This window comes from Kogia breviceps, chromosome 9, assembly GCF_026419965.1.
Source record: "Kogia breviceps isolate mKogBre1 chromosome 9, mKogBre1 haplotype 1, whole genome shotgun sequence".
Lineage (NCBI taxonomy): Eukaryota > Metazoa > Chordata > Mammalia > Artiodactyla > Physeteridae > Kogia > Kogia breviceps.
In genome coordinates, this window is record NC_081318.1 from 41,763,052 (window position 1) to 41,783,859 (window position 20,808).

The 20,808-nt window shown below is 44.9% G+C and overlaps 1 protein-coding gene across 7 annotated transcripts in view; it reads right to left on the bottom strand.

Moving 5' to 3' along the window:
- The window catches only part of LOC131762256 (serine/threonine-protein kinase MARK2-like), a 120,785-nt gene that overhangs the window by 15,779 nt on the left and 84,198 nt on the right, over positions 1 to 20,808 (bottom strand). For 3 of the 7 annotated variants that reach the window (XR_010842144.1, XR_010842145.1, XR_010842151.1), the window contains exon 4: positions 3,794 to 4,058. The exons of 2 other annotated variants lie outside the window; for them this stretch is intronic. The gene's annotated coding sequence lies outside the window, so the exon portion shown is untranslated. Of the gene's footprint in view, positions 1 to 1,908; positions 2,146 to 3,793; positions 4,059 to 20,808 lie in introns of those variants that run through there. 2 more of the 7 variants (XR_010842146.1, XR_010842148.1) reach the window with 2 other exon arrangements.

A 20,808-nucleotide genomic window follows, 5' to 3' on the forward strand; every position in this document is an offset into this window, starting at 1 on the left:
GGTCTATGGCAATCCTTCTATGACACCCCTTAACTTTCAGAACAGGGTTCAGACTCCCTGGCTTCAAACCCAAGGTCCCTGCTGCTACGGTCTTGTCTGCTTCTGCAGCCTCATCTGGCCCCTGCCCACGTCCTCGCATCTTCAACACTGTAGGAGGTTTTTTTTCTCCTGCCTTTGCATATGTGTTCCTTCTGCCTGGCAGTGCCATCCTCGCTCCCTGAGCCCCAGCCCCTCCTACTCTACATCCAGCAAGCCCCTACTTAGCCTTCCTATTCTAGCTGATGGAACCTTCTAGGCCTTCTAAGAACCCCAGTCATATTAACAACCCCTTCCATGGGTCCCCTAACCCCTGCTGAGTATACTTCAGCAGCCCCGCTCTGTATAGCAACTAATTATTTGTGTGTCTGTTTCCATCATTAGTCCATACAAGTTCTCTGCATGCCTGGTTTCTTACACTGGCTCTGGCACTGAATAGTGCTATATATACTTCACATGTTTCCTAGAAGAATAAGTCTCCAGAAATGCAAAAACATGGCCTGAGTCTGCAGTAATGCTTCAAAAGTCCGTGGCGCTTTTGCCAGCGAATGAACTCACGATTCAATAGTACCAAGAATGTTCCAGAATGCATCATTGTAAGTGTGCCTAAAAACTAGGACAGAGGAGATAGCTGACCTGTCAGGGGTACCTGTGTAGCTCAAACTGGACTGGCTAAACAGTCTCTCCATATTTTTACTACTCCTGTGTGTGTATGTATATGTAAATATATTAAAATATATACATTTACATGTAAGTATGTTATATACACATGTATCTATATGTGATTGAAGATCCTGGAAATATTCTCTGGGGCATGGCTGGCTCATTACCCTATAATAGCCTTTCACATCTGGTTGAGATTCCTGCATTCAGGCCTGTGAAGGAATAAACCCTCAAAACGAACGGTCATTTTCCCCCAAAGTCTCTAGAACTGAAGTCTTTACTCGGATGTATGTTTCTAATTGGTAGGGCCTCACTACAAAATTTCTTTCACGTTAATTTGGGTCCACTTTATCCTGTAATCATGGAAGCCCCCAGACTAATATTCACATGAAAAATTCTGATATGTTGAAGATAATAATTACATCTATGACATTAGCTATGTTTAACTTTTCCAAAATTGTCCATGTGATGTTGACTAATGATTTAACATCTATGAGCATGTTGTTCATTCATTCATTTTCATTTAGGGACTCGGCCAGTCATTCAGCCAAAAACGCTCACTGGGTGTTTACTAGGTCCGGGAAACATATGACGTCCAAGTAAACACGTAAATGAAATGCTTAAATGATATATGCTGTGACTAAAATAAAACGTGCCGATGACACAGAGTGCTGGGACGAGGGCCTGCTGCAAATCAGATGAACAGGAGCACGTTTCTGCAGAGGTGACATCTGAAATGAAAGTTGATGACGAGAGGAGCCAGCCATGCAAGGATGGGAGGGAAGGAGGAGAGAGCAAAGCAGTGGGGACACACGGTGGGACACGGTCCTTGCCAACCTGGAGGACGCAGGCCTGATCGCCACTCCTCCTCCTCTGGCAGCCTGGCCAGGTGCCTTCCCCTCCCCACCCCCACACCCCACCCTGCGGTCCTTTGTTGGCGCAGCGGTCTGCATGTCACGCAAGACACAGCTTCTGGAGCCGGACCAGAGTTGGCTCGCCCTTTCACCTTGTATCTGTTCACAGCGTTTGGCAAACAGGTGAAGGTCAGTAAATGCTTGTGGCACTGCTGAATAACAATTTGACCACAGAGCAGATGATGGCCAGTTATATGATAGAGGTCACAGGGCTGTGATGGAAACATGAATTTCCAGAACCAGAAGAAACGTGTCTTTTAATTTGGGGATTATCTATAAATGATTATCAGGGGGAAGAAACACATGCAGTAACTATCAGGAAGGATTTAGATCGTAGAGTCGTGAAGGGGAAAAGTGAGAGTGATTTGGAGCATTGCTGAAAATGGAATTTTATGTCTTTGCTGCTAATTCCATCAACTTCAGTTCTGGAAACCATCACCAGCCCCAGCGAGAAGGGCTCCATGCACTGGGCACGGTGAGGCTGCAGTGCCTTCTACACTTTTGAGCACGGCCAGAGTCCATCACAACGCTCCTGTTGGCAGATGAGATAGAACAGCCAGGTGTGTGACTCAGCTGGTGGGGATCTGATATGCCCACAGGTGCAGCCAGTGTCCAAGGAGCAGACACACCTGAAACCCCTCGAACCCTGACCAGTTGTGCAATTTGTCTCTGATGACCCCGGCACCTAAAAATAGTACTAGAAATATAATTTGATAACTTCTGATCGAAAACCCCACTAATTGGCTCATCTAGGGAGTCATTTTTGTGTCAACAGCAAAAACCTTTGTGGCATTTCTAGAAGGTGGAGCCCGAGGGGTGTGACTCAGACATGCTACTGAAAACCTTTGGTTAAAAGTAATAATAGGGCTTCCCTGGTGGCGCAGTGGTTGAGGGTCCGCCTGCCGATGCAGGGGACGTGGGTTCGTGCCCTGCTCCGGAAAGATCCCACATGCCGCGGAGCGGCTGGGCCCGTGAGCCATGGCCGCTGAGCCTGCACGTCTGGGGCCTGTGCTCTGCAACGGGAGAGGCCCCAACAGTGAGAGGCCCGCATACCACCAAAAAAAAAAGTAATAATAGGTAACATCTATGGAGTGCTGACTATGTGCCAGGTGGGGAGCCAAGTGCCTTACCTTACTTAATTCTCTCAGCAAACCTATGAGGCAGGCATTGTTAGAGGCATCTCCTTTTACAGAACAGGCAAAATGAAGCTCAGAGAGGTTAAAAAGCTGGCCATGATCTCTCAGGAACGGGAGGCATTTGTCCTCTGGCCAAGAAGTCGGTATCTCTACAGCAAGGTTCCATTCTCTTATCAGGATTGGTACCATTCTAATCCTTTTGCAAGAGTGAAACAACATGGCATATATTTATATGGCAATAATATTAATCTTTAGAGCTCCTCGCTGAAATTGAGTCACCAGTTTGAATCCTATGGTGGGAGATTCCAGATCTTGTGCTTTAGAAATAAAATCAACCATGTCTGTATTGAGTACCTGCTGTGATAATAATAACAACCACTACGAGTGAGCACTCGCTAGGTGGCAGAAACGGGATTCAAATCCAGGGAATCCGACACTTTTAAACAAATTATTGGGGCTTCCCTGGTGGCACAGTGGTTAAGAATCCACCTGCCAATGCAGGGGACACAGGTTCGAGCCCTGGTCCTGGGAGACCCCACATGACGCAGAGCAGCTAAGCCCGTGCGCCACAACTATTGAGCCTGCGCTCTAGAGCCCGCGAGCCACAACCACTGAGCCCGCATGCTGTAACTACTGAGGCCCCTGCGCCTAGAGCCCATGCTCCGCAACAAGAGAAGCCACCGCAATAAGAAGCCTGCGCACCACGGCAAAGAGTAGCCTCCACTCGCCGCTACTAGAGAAAGCCCATGCGCAGCAACAAAGACCCAACGCAGCCAAAAATAGATAAATAAATAAAAAACAAAAAACCACAAATTATTGACTAATTTAAGAACATTTTCAGTTTTGATTTTTAGTATTAATGGATAAAACCCAGGAAAACTCTTTAGGATCTTCCATACTTTTTGATGGTATCAGAGTCCTGGGAGCCGAAGACTTAAGACGGGCTGCACTAAGCAGGATCACCTCCCTGATGGGGTTGGGCCCTGTGCCCGGCCGCAGCCCAGCCTTCTTCCTGCCGTGGATGCAGTGACAACAATAGCTTACCTCTGCCAAGCCTCGTCTCACCCCCGTCCTAGGTTGGGAATCCTCAGCAGGCATCTTGGCTCCACATGGCAGGGAGGCTGAGAGGGGCCCAGCTCTGCTAGATGGTCCACAGAAGTCCTTTCCATCATGGGTTGAGCATCATGCCCTGTTCTTATCGAACACTTTCCTCCCAGTGGCTCTGAACAGAATGGCACAGCCTCAGATTTATGAGTCTTATTCCAGTGATGAGGCCACACTCTCCTTTCAAGGTCTCTCTGTGGAAGGACTGTGGGGAAATTAGCAAGTTCACTGTCACTGGAGATTTTCAAACAGAGGCAGGACAAGAGCTCGTTGGGGGGTTGTGGAGGGGATTTGGCAGCAGAAAGGACATGCATGTCCTCTGCGATCCCTCCCATATAAAGGCTGACGGCTCACAAAGGCAAGCGCCATCACTGTTGATGAAACCAGCCAGCTGATGCTGCTTTTAGACCCGGGGAATTCTAGGAAGCAGTATTCACAAAGGGGCTTGCAGTAAGCCCAAATCCTGAAGCTTCTGCAGGCAGCCGCCTTGTCTGTGGGAATATTGCAGAAACCATGACATAAACCACAAAAAGTTAAGCCCAAGCCTTTTTTAAGCAGAGCCAGGCGTGTGGAGGGAGCATGAAACTCTGAGACAAGGGAAAGCAGATGACGGTGGATTCTTCGCAAGGCTGTGCCCCGTTCTAGCTGTGCTGGGTCCTTTCTCTGTGCTCTCACTCCTCATTATTATTCATGAGGCCACGTGTTTCCATCACACTTGCAGCATACAGTGTACTTCTGCCTACCTTAGGTCATTAAGAACTTTGTGATGGGCAAGTGAAGGCTCCGTTGTGCTAAATGACTTGCCCACGGGCAGTTTCCAGCAGAGCCTAAATTCGAGCCACGCTCTCCCGGCTATGAACTCGGTCCACTACAAGGCAGCCGGCTCTGAGCCCTGCAGAGGCAGGGAGCGTGCAGCGCCCTGTGAACCCAGTGAGCAGCCCCAGTGAGGGAACACATGTTCTCTTCGCCTTGGTCCAGGCAAGAAACCTCATAGACCCCAGGTCGCAGACTCTGGGTATCCCGGTATAACCCAGCAACCCTGACCCCAGACCCAGGGACAACATTGGAAGGCCAATGGCTGGAGAAGAGGAACCAGCAAGGGACATCCAGACAAAGAAAAGAGAGCGGGAAGGAAGGAACTCATGTTGTTGAGGCCTCTGTATTGGCAGACATTATTATTGTCTTAGACAGTTTATTTTAATGGTAAACTATTGATTCAAGTAAAACATACATGAAGAAAAGTGTACAGATCGTAAGTGTATAGCTTGATGAATTTTCACAAAGACAACACACCCATGTACCCAGCACTGGGATCAAGTAGCAGAACACTGCCAGCACCCCCAGAAGTGTCCCTTGTGCCCCCTTTTAGGCACCACACCCAAAAGGTGACCCGTACTCTGACCTCCAGTGGCAGGCACTGGCTTTGAGTGTTTTGAAGTTTACATATATGGACACACAATAGGTACTTCCTGGTGTTGGGCTTCTTTTACTCTCAACACCAGTGGTGAGATTCATCTTTATTCCTGTGTGTAGTTTGTTCGTTCTTGTTGCTATACAGTAAGTACTCCACTGTATGACTATACCATGATTTATTTACCATTGACTGTTGGGGGACATTTGGGTGGTTTCCAGTGTTTGGCTATGGTGAATAGTGCTGTGAACATGTGGACATTCTTGTGAATGTCTTTTGGTACCTATATGCACTCATTTCTCCTGGGTTTATAACTAGAAGTAGAATTGCTGTTACATGACTTACGTCTGCTTAACTTTATAAGAAACTACCAAATAGTTTCCCAGCATGGATTGCACCAGGCACTCTGGATGTGTCCTTTTTTTTTTTTTTTTTTTTTTTTTTTTTTTGCGGTATGCGGGCCTCTCACTGTCGTGGCCTCTCCCATCGCGGAGCACAGGCTCCGGACGCGCAGGCTCAGCAGCCATGGCTCACGGGCTTAGTTGCTCCGCGGCATGTGGGATCTTCCCGGACCAGGGCACGAACCCGTGTCTCCTGCATCGGCAGGCGGATTCTCAACCACTGCGCCACCAGGGAAGCCCTGGATGTGTCCTTTTGAGGCAGTCTGGGTGGTGGTTAAGAGTTTAGACTCTGGAGTCAGACAACCTGGGTTCTTAACAGGACTTCACCCTTTTACTAGCTGTGTGACTTTGGCTGACTTCCCTAACCACTCTGTGCCTCAGCTTTCTCATCTGTTAAATGGGAATAATATCAATAACCATTGTCTCATCCTCTTAAGGTTGTTGTGCATTTATCACAACGCCTGTCACATTGTTGTCACTCTACAAATGTTAGTTCGCACAATAATTCCAAGTGGGCACTAGGAGATCTTCATAGTAGTCTTTAGGGGGCCCCTGGAAAGCCCCTCCCCATCAGCCTCCTTCATGGCCCATAGCCAGGGTCCCCATGGATAGGGTACCAGGTGGTGCTTGTGTCTGTGCTAGATGCCCAGGGAGGGGGATTCCCACACCTGAGGAGTGAACCAGCTATGAATCAACTGAATGTGAAGAAGAATGGGGAGGGGTGCGGGCATGACCAGGGTGGTAGAGGGTGTGTAGGGGGCAGGTTTCTCATCTCAAAGCATTTCCCAAAGAAGAAGGGCTCAAACGGATTCTACGGCTTGTACTGAAAGCTGCATTTTGGCCTCTCTTCTCATAACTTTCCCAGCTCCTTCCCCCCACACACAGTTACCTCATTTCTTTGGAAGAGCTTGTGGTTATTTAGAAGGTAAAAAGAAGGGTAAACATCTAAAATATTCAGAATAGGGCTTCCCTGGTGGCGCAGTGGTTGAGAGTCCGCCTGCCGAGAGTCCGCCTGCCGATGCAGGGGACACGGGTTCATGCCCCTGTCCGGGAGGATCCCACATGCCGCGGAGCGGCTGGGCCCGTGAGCCATGGCCGCTGGGCCTGCGTGTCTGGAGCCTGTGCTCCGCAACGGGAGAGGCCACAACAGTGAGAGGCCCGCATACCACAAAAAAATAAAAAATAAAAAAAATAAAAATAAAAATAAAAAAATAAAATATTCAGAATAATGTGGAGAAATTGAAATGGAGCAACAATTGGTCTGATGGGCTTGTAAGTAAATGAAAGCCTAATCAATATTTCTTTTAATTTATTTTTTAGAAATGATTGTTTCCTACCCCCATTTAGTTTTGTCTTTTAATTCTTGCCAGGATAGAAGTTTTTCCATTTTTAAACCAAGCATTGTTGTGAATCGTGCTACATTAAAAATGAAAATTTGCGGGCTTCCCTGGTGGCACAGTGGTTGAGAATCTGCCTGCCAGTGCAGGGGACACGGGTTCGAGTCCTGGTCTGGGAAGATCCCACATGCCACGGAGCAACTGGGCCCGTGAGCCATGGCCGCTGAGCCTGCGCATCTGGAGCCTGTGCTCTGCAATGGGAGAGGCCACAGCAGTGAGAGGCCTGCGCACCGCGATTGAAGAGTGGCCCCTGCTCGCCGCAACTAGAGATAGCCCTCGCACAGAAACGAAGACCCAACACAGTCATAAATAAAATAATAAATAAATTTATAAAAATAAAAAATGAAAATTTGCACTCATGGCCACTAACAGTGCAAGGAAATAGAAACACAATCCTCTATTAAAACTGCATGAGACTAACAGTGCCCTGAAGAAAACTTTTTAAAGAAAATTACTCCTGCCATTTGGGGGGGCCAAAATACACACTAAAGTTTCCCTTCTTGGAGTCGCGACTAACTGAAATAGAAGTGGCTTCTGTGGAAAGGACATGGTATGACAGGAATCACAGAGTTCAGTTGCGGGGAGACCTGAGAAAATCCCTTAGGCCCTCAGAGCCACCGTTTCCTCATCTGTGTTGGGGTTGATTTGACCAGCAGGTCTCAAACAATTGTTTCTAGCTCCACCATTTGGAGATTGTAAAAGCAACTTGGCCACTGGAGAATACCTGCCTAATTTTCCCTCCTAAATTTCTTTCAACCCTGTCCGTTTTGGCCCATTTTTCCCTGAATCCAGAATCAGAATACCCCACTGCCTCACCAGCCTTCCCTCTTTGCTGTTCCACCAAGGGAGAGGTTGACTCCTAAAATGCTAAGTGACTCTCTGGCACATCCCAGCAGGACAATGACAGAGGCCTGGGCCCCACCCCATCCCTAAATCCACCCCTAAAAAGCTGATGCACTTCTCTTAAGACTCTTTCTTTTCAACTCTAAAACTAAAATTCCTAGGTGGAACACACTTCTTTTCAAAATTTTAATAATAAAATAAAATCTAGTCTAGAGACCAGTCCTTCTGCACCTCTTATTTCCAGGGGAGACCAGATACCCAGGTGGGGAAAGCAGTTTCCCCCAAGGTCATGCAACTGTTCGTGACAGAGCCAGGACTAAACTCCAGGTTTTCCTGTCAACATGACGGTGTGTTCATTAACCAGAGAAGGGAAAGGAATGAACATTTCTGAGGACCTGTTATGTGCCATGAATCCCGAATGACCTGGGAAGATTGATAGATATCATTGCACCCATTCTACAGATGAGGAAACCAAGGCTCAGAATAACTTCACCAAATTATTCTTGGTGGCAGGAGAAAGCAAAATTTTCCTACTTCCAAAATCTTGTTTTACCCCCCTGTGCTTTCACTTTTAGTTTGAAAGAAGAATTTTTCCTCTGGAACTTTTCTTAGTAAGAAAACTTAAACATTTTTAAAAAATGGATCTTGGGCTAGAAGGTGAGATCTTAAGGGGACCCGAATGTGAGGTAAGTTGTTTAGTATTAGACAAGATGAATAATTTGTTGTTTGGGGGGACAGGAGGGTGGAACCAGAGAGCTGACAAAAGGCCACATATGGGTCTCAACATGACCCCTCTTAATACCCCAGAAAATTTAACACATCTCTTCAACTCATGAAATGCTTGAGTGTGGGGAGATTTCTTAATGGAAAATGGTGAAGGACAGACAGAACCAAGATGAGTCGTGTGAGACTAAGGAGAAAACCCCAGAGAAATCACAGGGAGAGCCCAGCTCCGCCAAAGCCAGGGTGTTAATTAGGTTTCAGATCAAATTTTCCAAGGAATTGGGGCAGGAGGTGGGCAACCAGCTGACATCTGATTCCCATGGTCTGAGGCTGGTGATGCCAATGAAAACTGTCACCTAGGCCAACTGCCACTTCTAACCTTGACTCTTGGGGGGACATTTTCTCTTGCCTAGTGAGTTACAGCTTCATTGCAGGGGGTCTCACAGACCCCCATGAACCCACACACACATACACACACACACACACATACACACACGTGTAGCATCAAGCATACCCCCAAGAGGCACATCCCCTGAATTTCCTTGCCAGCAGTAGGGTTTTTGCAGGATGTCACATGTGCATTAGTCTTAGATTTCATTTAAAGCACCAGCTCACAACTCTGACTCCAAGAATATTTATTGGGTGCAACGACATGAAATGCAGAGACAAAAGTGTCTGGTGGCTGCTGGGGGGGAATCGCTGTCGGGTGGGGCAGGAGACCCAGGGACAAAGCGCAATCCTGTGGCTACAGAGCAGCCTGCCCTGGGCAGAGTGACAGCACGAGGGTGCGGGGGCTCATTGCGCTTGGGGGCGTCAGGGAAAGCCCCACAGAGGCTGTGATGGGAGCGAAGGACAAGGCAGGATCATCCAGATGGGAAAATCCAGACTTTGGTTTAAATGTAGATGTAGTTATGAGGGCAGAGTCAGCTATAAAAACAGAAAGACAACCAACCTGCGTCAGAGAAGGACATAACTGATTCTCAAGATAACTGGCGACAGGGCTTCTTCTCCCCACAGCAACATCATTTTAATTAGTGTTGTTTTAACTTATCCTTAGCGTTAATGGCCTAGAGCCACCCATTCCCCAGGCAGCATCCTGGCAACCCCAAATATCTGATCTAATTTTATCCCTGAGAAATTTGGATTTAGAAGAAAATGTGCAGAAGCCTCGCTTGGGAGGAGGCTGGAGGAAAACAGTAACTCCAGGCCCTTGGAGAGCACACGGGGTGGAAGGAGAGACTGGGGGAGGGTTTCCAGTGGGTGAGACCCACAGAAGGGCACCGTGTGTCTGAGTGACAGCATTTTATGCCACCGCCCAACTACTGTATTTACCCAGCTCTGGGAAGGGTGACACAAGTCTCTGGAATGTGTATCTTATTTTTGTCCTGCCTGCATTTACGGCCATAAAACGAGGTCTCTCCCTTCAGAGCAGAAAGGACTAATTAGTCTGGTTGATCTGGGCAGGAACAGTGCCTGCATTTTCCCTGGGTTTGCACCTTTTCAGGCCATAAAAGGGTGCATCCCAGGAAACCTCGATGAGTGTTCACAGTTATATGACCCAGTGTGTGTGTCTGTGCAGAGAGCTGTGTTCACAGCTGTACCAAGGGTACACAGGGACAAGTACAACCGTGACACTATGACTCAGGCCTGACGACGGGTGGAAGAGGAGACAGCACATATTAATATAAAAATCAGCCCTCCTGGACTTCCCTGTGGCGCAGTGGTGAAGAATCCACTGGCCAATGCAGGGGACATGGGTTCGAGCCCTGGTCCAGGAAGATCCCACATGCTACAGAGTAACTAAGCCCGTGCACCACAACTACTGAGCCCGCGAGCCACAATTACTGAGCCCTTGTGCCACCGCTACTGAAGCCCGCGCGCCTAGAGACTGTGCTCCTCAACAAAGAGAAGTCACCGCAACGAGAAGCCCGTGCACCTCAACGGAGAGCAGCTCCCGCTCGCTAGAGAAAAGCCTGCGCGCAGCAATGAAGACCCAAAGCAGCCAAAAATAAACAAATTAAAGAGAAGAAAAAGAGTTTAAAAAAATCAGCCCTCCCTCCTAGGCCAGCAGGATGCCAACCTTTGCCACTCCCTGCTGATACCAGGCTGTCCTGATGCTTGGCGATTTCTCCTCAGTAATCTAATGTTAACGCAAATTGACCTACAGGTTCAACGCGATCTCAATCAAAATCCCAGCAGAATTTAAAACGTCTGCTCTGTGAAAGACATCAACGCCATGAAGACAAGCCACAGACTGGGAGAAACTATCTGCAAAAGACAGATCTGATAGAAGACTGTAATCCAAAATATACAAAGATCAGTTAAAATCCAACAATAGAAAAGCAAACAACCCAATTTAATGGGCAAAAGACCTGAACAAACACCTCACCAAAGAAGATATACGATGGCAAATAAGCATACAAAAAGATGTTAAACATAACATACAGATTAAAATGACCATGAGATATACTAAACACCTATTGAAGTGGCCAGAGTCTAAAACACCAAATGCTAGTGGAAACACAATATGATACAGCCATTTTGGAAGACAGTTTGGTAGTTTCCTACAAAACTAAACACACTCTTACCATGTGATCAAGAAATTATGTTCCTTGATATTTATCCAAAGGAGTTGAAAATATATCCACACAAAAACTACACACAGATGTTTTGGGCAGCTTTATTCATAATTGCCAAAACTTGGAAGCAACCAAGATGTCCTTCAGTAGGTGACTGGATAAATAAACTGTGGTCCATCCAGACAGTGGAATATAATTCAGTGCTAAAAAGAAATGAGCTATCAAGCCATGAAAAGGCACAGAGGAACCTGAAATACATATTACTAAGTGAAAGATGCCAATCTGAAAATGTTACATACTATGTGATTCTAACTATCTGACATTCTGGAAAAAGCCAAACTGTGGAGGCAGTGAAAAGACCAGTGGTTGACAGGGGTTGTGGGGAGGGAGGGATGAATAGACGGGGCACAGAGGATTGTTAGGGCAGTGAAACCACTCTGTATGGTACTATAATGATGAGTATGTGTCAGTATACATTCATCCAAACCCACAGAAGGTACAGTACCAAGAATGTAATATAAACTATGGACTTTGGGTAGTAATGATGTGTCAGTGCAGGTTCATCATTGCAGCTAATGTACCATCTGGAGGGGATGATGATGGTGGAGGAGGCTGTGCCTGTGGGGAGCAGGGGGTGGACGGGAAATCTCTGTACCTTCCACTCAGCTCTTCTACGGACCTACAGCTGCTCTTAAAAACATCTATTAAGTATTCAAAGAAAGAAAGTACTATTCTTGCTCTTCTGACTTACAGACGCATCCATTACTTCTAAAGGTGCCCAAATGGACATAGGGAGTTCTCTGGCTTGCAGAAGGGAGGCATCTGCTCCAAAAAACACAAACACAAAAACAAAAATTTAAAAACTGGGCAAAACTGTCAATAAGAAATGAAAACATGGTGAAAACTGTCATTTCCTGGACTTTATAGGTGTTAATAATGTATTGTATCACATCTTATCTAATGGAACATTTTCATATAGCATCACAATGCCAATTAAGTTGTGGCATCATTTTGAGACCAATCACTGAGAGTTTAAAGAGAAGGGAATTAAATAGTTGAGGTGTCAACATTATGAGCTCTTTAAAGGCCCAAAATTGTTGGAGCTTTGTGAACTAGAAATAAAAAGGCCACTGAAGCATCCTACGGGTTGTAATTTCTAACAAGGTAAACATTGATCACTACAATCCACATGAATGAAAAGCTCTTTGGGGGTCCCCCCACTCTGTTGTAAGAGTGAAGGTATTCTTGAGTCCAAAAAGTGAGAAAGCTACTTTGGATTACCCGTAGCAGTGACAGGTCCGTTTCTTGCTATGACCTCATAAGGAGCCATTGTTGTGGAATTCCAGGCACCGACATAAGTCCTTGGCTTGGCCTAAGGTTTTGATCCTTCTAGCTCACGAGTCTGGCCTTTGGTCACTTGAGGGATTTTCACCAATATTAGCTTTTATTCCTTCTTGAATTTTTGTCTATGAAAGAAAACTCTTTCTCTAATCACAATACTTCTGACACCAAATGTGTAGGTTTTCCACACCGAGCAATTCTCCAGTTATCTGTGAACACCAAGTGGGTGCCCTATAATTTTATTCAATTCTGATCCTAACTGCCCCATATTAGTGCAGACCCCACAGGTTAAGGGCTCAGTCTCACAAGACTGCCTGCCCCCTTCAGATGCCAACTGCAGGCAGTGAGTCCCCGGGTTCCCCCCGGACCTCTGTTTGACTTCGTTATGAATTGGGGGTTCCCAGTGTGACCCCTGCCCTTTGACACACTCATGTGGCACAGATGTCAGCCAGGCCTTATAACTTCCTGTCCTTTGAGAGTTTTTCCCTGTGTAATTCCTGGCCACATTCCAAATCTCAGTGAGAATTCTTGAAAGTCAGATATTTCACCAGGTCACCTCAGACTGTGATTTTCTGTTTCCAGTGAATCCTGGATCTTTCTCCCATCTTGCATATTTTAGCTGTCCCTTTCTCACTATCCTGAATCCACCCAGAGAGACCCAGTTCCTTTATTTCCGCAAAGCAACACTCATCCAAGGCCATTACATTTCTAATTACAGATTCAGGGCATAAGTGTGGGCAACAGCACAGCAGATAAAAGTGACTGTCAGACATCATTAGTCTTAAAGCCTGGTCCTCCCTCTCCTGCGGCCCCAACCCTAACTGGGGAATGTTCACTGGTTTTCTCTTCTGTTATCTCCAGACTCAACTTGTTGCGTCCCTTTCCTCCCCCTCAATCTTCTACTCTCCACCTTGGTCCACTGACTCCAATGATAACTGCCCCCCAAAATCTCTCATTTTTTTAAAGGTCTTTAAGAGCATTCCTTTTTATTTTACTTTTTATTTTTAGGAAGTTTTCCAACTTTATTGAGGTATAATCGAAGTACACTAAACTACACTTATTTAAAGAGTCCCATTCTATCAGTTTTGACATATACACACACATAAAACCATGGCCCCTCAAGCATTTTCATCACCCCTTAAAGTTTCTTTGTGCCCTTCTTAATCCATTCCTCCCTCCGTCCCATCCCCAAGAAACTGCTGATCTTCTTTCTCTATATATAGATTAGCTTGTATGTCCTAGAGTTTTGTATAACTGGAATCATACAATATGTTACTTCCCCCCTGGCTTCTTTCATTTGGTATAATGATTTTGAGATTCTTCAATATTGTGTGCATTAAGAGTTTATATGTCTTTATTGCTGAGTAGTATTCTATTGTATGGATATACCACAATTTATCCGTTCATCTATTGATGGATTTAGGTTGTTTCTGGTTTTGGCTTTAACAAATAAAGCTCCTATTAAAATTCATGTATAAGACTTGGAGTTTCATGCTTTCATTTCTCTTTGATAAATATCTAGGAATGGAATGGTTGGGTTGTATGGTACATGTATGCTTAACCTTTTAAGAAACTGCCAAAACGATTTCCAAAATGGTTGTACCTTCCCACACTCCCACCAGCAATATATGAGAGTGTCAATTGCTCCACACCACACTTCACCAGCATTTGGTATGGTCAGTCATTTTAAATTTAGCCGTCCTGTTGTGGTTTTGTTTGTTTGTTTGCTTTAATGCACAGAAGTTTAGCTACCTCTTGGCTTCATTTCTAAAAGGAGGAACATATACTTAGGTTTATAGGGAATAAAACAGATTATACCTGTCGTGCCAGTGCAAGTTAATAGTGCCCCTCTTACCCTCCAAAGTGTCCTGGCTTGGATAATAAAATATGTGGTTTCTCTACTTCTAGCCCAACTAGCAATGTCCCCAGGCTGTCCATTCCCAGCCATAAAGGAATTGTGCTCAGCAAAGACTTTTTCCTCTAAAAGGAATTTTCCTGTTTTTCTTAAAACGTTTTTTCCTCATCACAGAAGGATTACAGGAGGGAAGGAGTGACGTAATGTAGTCACTCAAATATGTTGAAAACATATCCACAGAAAAACCTGAACACGGATGTTTACAGTAGCTTTACTCTTTTTTTTTTTTTTTTTTTTTTTTTTCCGGTATGCGGGCCTCTCACTGCTGTGGCCTCTCCCGTTGCGGAGCACAGGCTCTGGACGCACAGGCCTAGCGGCCATGGCTCACGGGCCCAGTCGCTCCGCGGCATGTGGGATCCTCCCGGACCAGGGCACGAACCTGTGTCTCCTGCATCGGCAGGCGGACTCTCAACCACTGCGCCACCAGGGAAGCCCAGTAGCTTTACTCTTAACTGCCAAAACTTGGACGCAACCAAAATGTCCTTTGGTTGTGTCCTTAGGTGAATAAACAAACTGTGGTACATCCATACAATGCAATTTTATTCAGCAATAAAAAGAAATGAGGTTTTGAGCCACTAAAAAACATGGAAAAACTTAAATGCATAATGCTCAGTTAAAGAAATCAGGGCTTCCCTGGTGGCACAGTGGTTGAGAGTCCACCTGCCGATGCAGGGGACACGGGTTCGTGCCCCGGTCTGGGAGGATCCCACATGCCGCGGAGCGGCTGGGCCCGTGAGCCATGGCCGCTGAGCCTGCGCGTCCGGAGCCTGTGCTCCGCAACGGGAGAGGCCACAACAGTGAGAGGCCCCCGTACCGCAAAAAAAAAAAAAAAAAGTAATCAATCTGAAAAGTTTGCATGTTGTATGAGTCCAGTGATACGACATTCTGGAAAAGGCAAAACGATAGAGGCCATAAAATGATCAGTGATTGCCAGTGGTTAGGACTGGAGAGTAATGAACAGGAGGAGCACAGTGAATCTTTAAGGTAATGAGGCTATTATGCATGATTCTCTAATGGTAGATACATGATATTAGGCGTCTGTCAAGACCCATGGAGCTATAGAACACACAGAGCAAGCCCTATGTAAACTACGGACTTTAATTATAGTGTATCCATATTGGTTCATCAGTTTTAATAAGAGCACCACATTATTGCACCATGTTAATAATAGGGGAAACCGGACGAGGGAGGGTATATGAAGACTCTGTACTTCCTGTTCATTTTCTATGTAAACTTAAAACTGCTCTAAAAAAAATCAGTCTAGTATTAAAGAAAAGCCCCAGAAGACTTTGTAGAAATTGACATGCTGATTCTAAAATTTATGTAGAAATACAAAGAACCTAGATTTGTCAAGACATTCATAAGTCAGAGTTGCAGACCTTAACACTCCCTGATTCCCAGCTTTCCTGTAAAGCTACAGTAACCAGGACAGTGTGGTGTTGACATAAGGACAGCTGAGCACACGAATGGAAGAGGATAGAGAGTTCTGAAATAGACCCCCAGTGCAGTCAGCGTACCCGCATGGGGAAGGGAACGTCTTTTCAACCGATGGTGCTGGAGCAACTGGATATCGCGTGGAAAAAAAGAAACTTGACCCCCTACTTCATACCACACACAGACAAGGAATTCAAGATGCATGACAGATCTTAATGTAAAAGCTAAAACTAGAAAGCTTCTAGAAGAAAACATAGCAGAAAAATATGCTCTACTTAGGGGGAGGCAAAGTTTTTAAGACTGGACGAAAAGCACTAGATATGAAAGAAACAAGCAGTAAATTGTATTCCATCAATATTAAAAACTTCTCATTATGAAGCATGCTTAGGAAAATAAAAAAACAAGCTTTAGACTGTGGGAAAATACTTTATATATGTTATATATATACATGCATGCATGCCTGTATGCATATACATATGCATGCGTGTGTGTACACACACGTACACATGTAAACATACAATATGGCAAAGGACTCAATCCATATATAGCAAGCTCCCACAAAATGGTGATAAAATGACAAAGAGCACAAGAAACCTATTGCTGGAAGGGACCGTCCTCATGGTTGGCTTTGACTTTTTTCTGAGCTGTGTCCAGGCTGCCCTTGCCCACTGTCACCCACCCTGCCCATTCCATCACTGAGGTGGCTGTTGGACCCCTCCTTAGTCACAGTAACTGTTGGTGGGGGAGTCACATGTGTTTACAGAAGTCCAGTGACATCCCCAAACTTAAGGGGACCCAGCTGAGCTTTCAAGGGACCCTGTGGCCTGGGGCAAGTCACTGCTGTTCACCTTCCTGTATGAAAATGAGGTGGTCAGGCCACTAATATTTACTGGTCCTTTCTGCTCTGACCCCTCAGTAACCCCATGACTGGGGACCCCACTGTCTTGCACAATGACAGGATGGAGGTGGGGTTGTCTTCCCATCAATTACTTCCACTCCAGGGCTATTCATCCTGCTTGCTCCAATGGCTTGCTTAATTCAATTCCCAGAATAAACCTTTGCCTAGATTCTGAATAACAAAAATAGCTACCCTAATGAAATGTTCTTTGCTGACCTTATCTCAACTCTGAATAGCATGTGTGATTATTCACATTTTATGGATTGGAAAAATGAGGCTCAGAGAAGTTAAACCACTTGCCCATGGTCACACAGCAGAGCCAGCCTTCAAACCCAGCTCTTTCTGATCCCAGGAGCTTTCTACAGTCCCCATGGAGAGCTTCTAAAGGGTTATATTCCTTTAATGAAGAGGACGCCTTAGCAGAGAGCCCGCAGAGGCAAATGAGCCTAAGAGTTCCTGAAATCTCTAATTCCTTGATACATGGGAAGGGAGCATGAAGCAAGTGGGGCGGAGAAGAGAGGAATTCCTACCTGCTCAGTAGACTTTGCTGAAGCTTGTAGCAACTCTAAGTACAGTTCTTCTGAAACTACTAATAATTAGAGTAGCTAACATTTACTGATCACGTACGATGTTCAAGTGGTACGGTAATCCTATGGAATACACATTATTTTGCAGAATTCTCACACCCTCAGGAGGTAGCTACTATTGTTACCCTCACTTTACAAATGAGGTAACCGAGGCATGGAGTGGTTAAATCCTTGCCCACAGCAGCCCCCTAGTAAGTGAAGAGTGGATGTGTCCCAGAATCCCATTCCAGAATCCCAGAACTCTGTTTAGTCCCTGTTTAGCACCATCACCATTTGATTTATGTTTTTATTTTCTGTGCTCTGCTTCCTATCCTGTTAGACTTTAGTTCATAAGGGTAGGGAGCTAAACGCTTGTTATTCACATCTGTACCCCTGGCTACTGAACACACAGTACATGCTCCAGAACTCATTTTTGAAAAACTGAATGAGAAGGGTTGCATTGCTTGCTCTTAGAGTCTGGGCTTATCTCTTGTAATAGGAAAAGGAAGAGCCTAATTTACGGGAATTCAGAGGCAGGATTTTCATGGGTGGCTGAGGTATCTTCGGAACTTTGGTGGATGGATTTGAATGAGTTTGGTGGAGGTGAGAGGAAGCTTCAGTTCATTCTCCTTTTGTCTGTCCCAGCCCCACCCCAGTTCTTTTTCCATGTTCCTTTTCTATTTTCTTTTTGGATGTAACAGTTCTGAGTTTTCACACATATATAGTTTCATGCCATCACCGCAACAGGATACAGAACAGTCCATCATACACAAAACTCCCTATGTTCCTCATTTGCAATGACAGCCTAATCTCTGGCAACCACGGATTTATTCCCCATCACCATCGTTTTTTTTTTTTTTTTTTTCCATAACATCCTTGCCTTGTTCCCAGTCTCAGGGGGAAAGCATTCCCTTGGTATTTATTTTAGAGCATATCTAATGGTAAAGGATTCTCTCAGTTTTCCTTCACTGAGAATATTTTTATTCCATCTTCATTCCTGAAAAAATGTTTTTACCAGATAAAGAATTCTGGTTGACAGTTTTTCTGTCAGCATTTTTAAAATGTTATTCCATTTCCTTCTCACCTCCATTGTTTTATATGAGAAATTCACAGTGATTCCAATCAGCATTTCTCTATAGAGCATAATAAAGCACCATTTTCTCTGGCTGCTTTTAAGATTTTTTTCTTTGTCTTAGTTTTTAGCCATTTGATTATTATGATGTGTCTGGACATGGATTCCTTTGGGTTTATATTATTTGAGGTTCATTGAGCTTTTTGAATCTGTAAGATTATGTCTTTCACCAAATGTGAGAACTTTTACCCATTATTTCTTCAAATAAAATGTTTGCACCATACTCTTTTCCCTCTCCTTCTGAGACTCTGATAATACGAATGTTAAAGTTTTGGGTATTGTCCCTCATGTCCCCAAGGCTCTGTTCATTGCTTTTTTTTTTTTTTTTTCAATTTTTTTCTCTTTGTTCAGATTGGATAATTCCCATTGATCTGTCTTCAAGTTCACTGACTACTCTCTATTTTGCTATTGATTCTATTGTGAATGTTTTATTTCAGTTATTGTATTTTTCAGTTCCCCCAAATTTCTATTCATTTCTTCATTCAATCTCTTTGCTTAAATTTTTTATCTTTCCATTCATTTCAAGAGAATTCACTCTTACTTCTTGGAGCATAATTATAATAGCTGCTTAAGCATCTTTATCTAGTAATTTCAATGTTTGTGTCATCTCTTGATCGCCCTTTCCCTTATAAGTTGATATTTTTCTGGTTCATCACATGCTGAGTAGTTTCGACTATATCCTAGACATTTGAATATTATATTCTGAGACTCTATGTTTTATTTAAATCCTAAAGAGAATGTTGAATTCTGTTTTGTTTTATTTTAGCAGGTAATTGATATGGTTAAGCTCCAGCCTCAGGTCCTGACCCGCCTTCTGTGGACTGTGGTTTCAACTTCAGTTCAGTTTTCAACATCTTTGCAGTGCTACTTGGATCTGTTCTTTATGTGCTACCCAGTGGCCATTTGGGAGTCTGGGTGATTCTCTAATCCACAGTTCAGTTCTCATAACTCACAGAGCTTAGAAATAAGCCCAGGAGCTCACATGGGACTTCTCTCTTAAGCTCTCTCTTTTCTGAGATCATTCTGACACTTTCAGCTCCCATGTGGCCCTCTGGTCTATAAGCTGGGGATTTAGTTACCCTGCTCAGCTGTGCACTTCCCCTGAGTGTGTCTGAGTATGGGCCAAGCAGTGGAAGGACAGGGAGGAAAAAAAGCAGTGGGATTTTGTCCTACCTTCTTGGGACCATAACTTCTCTAGTCAGAGGGAAGGTTTTCTTCTCTCAAAGTTTTAGGTACCTGCCTGGCTGCCGCCCCCATTGCAGTCACTGCTGCTGCCATGGGATTAGCTGGGGGTCAGGGTGGGAGGATGGAAAAAAAAAAAAAACAACCAGGGGCTTTTCTCACTTTCTCTGACACTTAGGAGCCCCTTTTCCCACTCCTCAGACCAGACAGCAAGGGTTCCTTTTGCAGCCTTTTCTGTTTGCATCTGGTGCTCATGTCCAGTTTTCAGACTGCCTGTGAGTCTAGGCCAGATGATCCCAGAGGGGTAAAAATGGGAGACTCACAGTGGGTTTGGTGGTACTTCAAATTCTGTTCTTCTTCCCTAATCCACCTCCTCCTGTTTACTTTTCATTGTCCTCCAATAGCTGCTCCATGCATTCTGTCTGACATTTATTGTTGCATTCAGTGGGAGAGGCATGTTGAAGTGTGCATGCTTACTGCATCTTTCCCAGAGCAAGAACCCAAATATACATTTTGTATCCAATGCTATAAACAGTAAGGAAACCTTGTCTTCAATAACGGGCACAATGTCCAACACTAACTCCCAGGATTGCCTTCATATAGTCCCCAACAGCTGTGTTCTTCCTGCTGGACTGGGCCTTCTGGCCACATCAGGTTTTGGCGGAGGCAGCTGCTGTCCTAATAGAGCACTCCTGAGGCTGGGCTACTTGAAGCAGCCCCATCTCCTCAGGGCAGGCTCCTGTCTTCAGCTTCCTAGCTTCCCTCAAACAGTTCAGGTGCTAAGTAAGATGGCCTGCCTCAGAGCTTCCTGAGCCATGACAGAAACATCAAGAAGGAAGTGACAACTGGAATGCCCGGCTGAGACATTTGGCCATGACTTAATACGTAAGAGGAAGATGCTGAAAATTCTCAAGGAACAACATCATGTAATCATCATCATGAAAATAATAACAGCTAACATTATTAAGCCCTTACTATATGCCATACCCTATGCTATATTTTTATATACATTATTGCATATATATTACTACATTTAATCCTCCCAGCAGGTTATGGGATAGATACTATTTCTTCTCAACTGCAGATGAGGAAACTACGTCCACCTGGAAGGGACACATGTTACCGACATCAGG